We start from the raw sequence: 5,620 nt of genomic DNA, 5'->3' as shown, positions 1-5,620 counted from the left end.
GCCCCTATATGTCATTCCACTCAATTCTAGGAAACTCCACTCCTCAACATACCACTCTATTCCACGACACATCATGTAATTCCGCTCCATGACACACCATTCCACTCTACGACATGCCACTCCCCCCTACATCCCTCCACTCTGACACTGTACCACATGCCACGCCATTCCAATATACTCCACGCCACTCCACTCTATGCCACTCTACTCTATGCCACTCCATTCAAATCCCCTCCACTCTACACCCCTCCACGCATGCCCCTTACCCCACTCAAATCCACCCCAATCTACCCCACCCCTCTCCAATCTACCTCACTCTACTCCGGTCTACCCTACTCCACTCCATCCCAATCTACCCCACTCCACTCCAACTCAATCTAGCCCACTCCAAGCTACCGCAATTCACTCTATTCATAACCACCCCAATCTGTCCCACTCCACTCCAATCTACCCCATTCCATTCCAGACAACCCCAGTTTACCCCACTCTACCTGAATTTACCCCACTCCAATTTACCTCACTCCACTCCAATCTACCCCAGTCCACTCTACTCCACTACACTCTACTTAACTCAACTCTACTCCACTCAAATCTACACCTCTCAACTCCAATCTACTTCGATCCATCCCACTCAAGTCCACCACACTCACCCCAATCTACCCCACTTTAATCTCCACTACACTCGAATCTATCCCACTCCATTTCAATCTACCCCAGTCTACTTCACTCAAATCTAGCCCAATCTACACCACTCCAATCCACCACAATCTACTACACTCTAGGGTACCACAATCTACCCCACTTCACTCCAATTCACCCAACTTCAATCCACTCAATCTATTCCACTCCACTCTATCCCACTCCACTCTAACCCAATCTACCCGACTTCACTCTACCCCACTCAAATCTACCCCAATCCACCCACTTGAATCTATCCAATTTATCCTCCTCCACCCCAATCTACCCCAATCCACCCCACTCAATTCTCCCATCGCCCCACTCCATCTCATCCCACTCTGCTGCACACCAATCTACCCAACTCCAATCTATCCCACTCCAATCTACCCCAATCCACTCCAAATCTAACTGACTCCACGCCATTCTACCACACTCCATTCCCATTTATACCACTCCAATCCACCCAATCTATCCCACCCCCACTCCAGTCTGCCCCAGTCCACTCCACCTTAATCTACCCCACTCTAATCCAATCCATCCCACTCATCTCCGCACCACTCTACCCTACTCCTCTCCAAACCACCCGATCTTCCACAGTCCACTCTACAACAATCTACCCTACTCCAAACTACCCCAATCTACTCCAATCTCCCCATCTACTCCACTCCACTCTAATTGGCCCCAATTTACCTCTTTCCATTCCAGTCTACCCTACTCCCCCCCAATCTACCCCAATTTAGGGGAATATTATTAAGGGCATTATCGCCGCTTTAGCGGCACTTTTTGCCGAGAAAGCGGCGATATTTTTATCACCCTATTAGCAAGCCTGCGCTAACATGCGTTAGCGCAAGCTTTTCGGCATTAGCTGCCGGTTTTTCTATCGCCATGCATGCCAGCGATGATTATCGCTAAGGACATGCAAGGTAGGCGTTACTCACCTAAATTTCACGGTAAAAGTTGCTAACACCACTTCGCCGTATTATCTAACATGACCCGCGATAAGAAAATTTGCGCCAAACACCGATGAACGCAGGATTTTTACACCTGCTAGTAACCTGACTAAAGGTGCTGATACATGAAGGTACATAAGGCAGAGTAGCCAAGATCTCCATCAGGAGACCCACAAACATCAAAGAGGTGCACAAAGTCACAACGTCAGGGTGTCCAAGTCACTGGAGTTGGTGTGATTCCCTCAACTTAATCACAGACATGATTGTGACAGATTGTTTACCTCCCTGTGTGGCAGCAGGAGGTACTCGTCTAATATTGCAGTTAGTGCCCACTATATGTCCTATGCATGTGGACAGCAGTACGTGATGATTTTGTCACGCGGCCACCCGGGTTTGCAGGCACTCCATGGGTCAAAAGATGCATTGGCTGCAATATAAATCCCACTAACGCATCCATTTCCGCCGAAGCAAAGGTATCGTAGTAATACTTATCGCCGGTTAGCGATCGTTTGTGCGTCCTTTCCCAGACAGTATCGCATATTACCAACGTGTTGATAATACGTCGAAAACAATGCGTAAACTATCCGGGAAAGGATGCGATATAAAAAATGCAGAAACTTGGGGTTGGCGATCATTATCGCCATTACTAGATAATATGCCCCTTAATCTTTAGCAACTCCAATCTACCCCACTCCAATCTACCACTATAATCTGCCCCACTCCAATGTAGCCCACTCCAATCTACTCCATTCCACCCCACTCCAATCTTTCCCACGCTACTGCAATCTACCCCACTCCAAACTGCCACATTCTACTCCACTCCACCACACACCATCCTACCCCACTCAACACCACTAACTCTTTGCAATGCTGAACAGCAGCCACACTGGTGTACAACATGGCTAAAACATTTTTTTGAAATCAAAAAGTGGGGTTCCAACTTGCACACCTGTATTTGTAATGTGTACTCAAAAATGTAATGGAGGTAATATGTTGAAACCAGTGCGTGCTACTGTGAGGTTAAGGTCCATTTTTTTTTACATCATTTTACTTTTACTGCAACTGTCTTCATCCATATCCTCCTCTCCTCGATCGCCATCTAGTGACTGGTTTGGAGGGAAAAAAGAGACAAACAGGTTATTAATCCCACCAGGACCTCCCCTCCCCCAAGTTAAGGCTGGGGTGACACTTTCAGCCCTCAGGTGCCGTTGTTGCTGTTTTCGTCTGATCCGTTCAGTGCCGCATCGTTCACAGGCGGCTGTGGATCATCTTCCAGCAGGCCAGGATTGATGTCTCCTTCTTCCCTACTACCAGGCGATTCATGGAAAACAGAAGAACATCTTTAAGGCAGCACAGGAGCCCCCATCAGTCCTGGAAATCTCCGAGAGCATATTTCCCTGGATACAAACCATACATTACCAAGTTCACAGTGATGTGTGATGTTGGTATCCATGCTCTAAGCTCCGTGCTTAAGTCCTTCAGCAGGTCCCAGGCGTAGGCGCATTCCCAGGAGAGATGGTAGGATGCCTCATCTGCAGTTCATCTTTTCAGGCAGGGATTGTATCGCTTGAGCACTCTTGCTTGCATGAAGGCTCTCACTGGCAGACATACTGGGGTGGCCATCCAGGTGATGTCTTTATGGTGGTTGGCCAGGATATTGGAGGTGATGTTCTCCCACACGTGGGCCGCTGAAGCAGATGGTAGAGGGCTAATCGGTTCTCTGATGTCCTTAGCAAGGATCTGGCACTAGGCAATCTTAGGAGTCCACTGGTTTGGGCAGCAGCCACCAGACCAAACTCCTTGATGAACTTTTCCACTTTGTTTTAGAACCACACAGCACCAGTTGTAGGGGATGGAGCTCACCCACTTTGCCCATCCGAGGCGCCTCTACATAGGCAACAGAAAGCCAGCATGGCTTTCATCTTCTGTCCTCAGGGTGCCCCTCATGGTGGGGCACTCGAAGATTCCCCTCAGGATCTTGGCGATGTGCTGCACTCCCTTTGCTAAAACACACTTCCAAAGCCAAAAGCTCTTGCATAGGAGTAAACTATCGGCTTTGCCAATGCTTCTTTATTATGGAGTATGGAACCGTTCCACCCTCACACAGGGAACATCTAACTCACATTTTGTGGATATGGCATTATTTATGTAAACACTGTAAAACATTTGAAATTTGAGTCACACTGACATTAAAATAAACAATAGAACTTAAACCGGAAGTCAATCAAGAAAAAAAAACGTAGCATTAGAATACTAGTAAAATGCCTCTTTATAAAACAACTTAACAGGAGAATTTACTGAAGGTTTGATTTCACTGACAAATTCATAGAGAATTAAACTAATGGCAATTACATCACGCAGCATTACCCACATAGATAATGATACCCCAAACTTTTCGGTAGCTGGCATTTAAAGTTTTTTAATTATTTTTTTAACTGATAAGAGCAGCTCTATCAGAGATAGAACTTTCAAAAATTGAGTGAAACTCTTTAATGTTCCTCTCCACGGAAATCTTTAGTAAAAGGCGAAAGATTTATTCGGTTGAAGAGAAACCAGAGTATGCCAACACATCGCTGTGGGAGAGACCGCATGGAACAGAACGCCGCGGACTCTTAGTGTGGGGACAAAAATTAACCAGATACCGAAAATATATCCTAGAAAATACATTTTTGTTGGTGTTTTGATATTGATAAGTAGTAAACTTGATTCAACTACATAAAAAGGATGACAAATAACAGGGGATTGTGGATATGTAAATAACCCCTAACGTTACCCACGTGACAAGGCTTCTGAGCCACACGTGACCCTCGGGAGTGTAACAGCGGTTTACTTTTGTTGCTCTCATTGCGCTAATTGTGCTCTCGGTAGTAGAACGCTTTACACAAGCATTAGTCTACCTCCACTACACAAGAGCAGTTTTGTTGATATATATTATTTACCCGTGGCGTCTTTCAGTGATTTGCTAGGAGTAACAGGCTGTTGAGCCGCAGCCGGGACGCGAACCCTTGCTCCAGACTCGGCAGCTCTGCCTGTTAAATCGCCCCTTCGCCCCTCACGCAGCACAAGCTCCTGCAGCAGTGGGTCTGAGGGGCCTGACCGGCCCAGTCACCGCCGGATCAGTCCATCTCCTTCCCATAGTTATGTTTAGGGTCATTGAATGGGGCCCATCGCCAGAACAGCAGCAAAAGATGCACATTTTGGAACTGACGACCAGCTTCGGATCACGGCTTCCGCCCAACCGCAGGGGATTCTGAGAGTCACTCTTCCTCGTGCCTGTAAGGTGACTGGTTGTCTTGTAAAGCGCTGAATGGGTCAGCAATCAACATCGCGCTACAGAAAACTGTAAAAAAAAGAGGAAAAAAATCTTTCGAAATTAAATGCCCATTATTCACCGTGGGTCAAAATATAGCGCCACCGTGACATACACACATTTATGAGAAAGATGCACTAGTAACCCTTTGTATTTGTATCTCTTGGAGCACGCTAATGAAATGAACACGACACACTCGGGGCCAGATTTACTAGTTTGTTCCGCAGCGCAGCGCAGCAGCTGCGAATGCTGCGCTGCTTGAGAAGGAGAGAGCAGGAGAGCGCTATATTTACAGAAATATGGCACTCTCCTCCCCTTTCCCTCAGGCGTGGCCCATGCAAGTTAGAGCGGCGAGGCGGGGTGTGGGGAAATCGACATACAACGACAAGGGAAACTTAAACAAAACAAGAATTGGCATAGCCAATAGGCCTCGCTTTTGGGACCTTATAAGTATTTAGTTATGCAGCACAATATCCTTGGTGCACCAACACCAACTGTTGCATGACTTAACACTTAAAAGGTCCCAAAGGAGAAACCTATTTTTTTTTTTTTGTGTGCATCTTTTATATAGCACGAACTCGACCCGAAGGTATTGGCGCACTGGACATGAGCACTGTATTTACATTACATATTAAGGCACGGGGAGATTAAGTGTTTGCACAGATACACAGGATGTGGACGC

General features: G+C 46.7%; 1 non-coding gene across 1 annotated transcript; it reads right to left on the bottom strand.

Moving 5' to 3' along the window:
• Positions 1–4,074: 4,074 nt before the first annotated feature.
• On the bottom strand, positions 4,075–4,189 carry LOC146835200 (U5 spliceosomal RNA). Its single transcript, XR_014960929.1, has one exon. It is a non-coding gene; the product is annotated as a U5 spliceosomal RNA (small nuclear RNA).
• Between the last annotated feature and the right edge of the window lie 1,431 nt (positions 4,190–5,620).

This window comes from Triturus cristatus, chromosome 4_2 (genome assembly GCF_964204655.1).
Source record: "Triturus cristatus chromosome 4_2, aTriCri1.1, whole genome shotgun sequence".
NCBI classification, from domain to species: Eukaryota; Metazoa; Chordata; class Amphibia; order Caudata; family Salamandridae; genus Triturus; species Triturus cristatus.
Note: the sequence above shows the minus strand (reverse complement) of the source record. Positions and strands in the feature narration are given on the sequence as shown.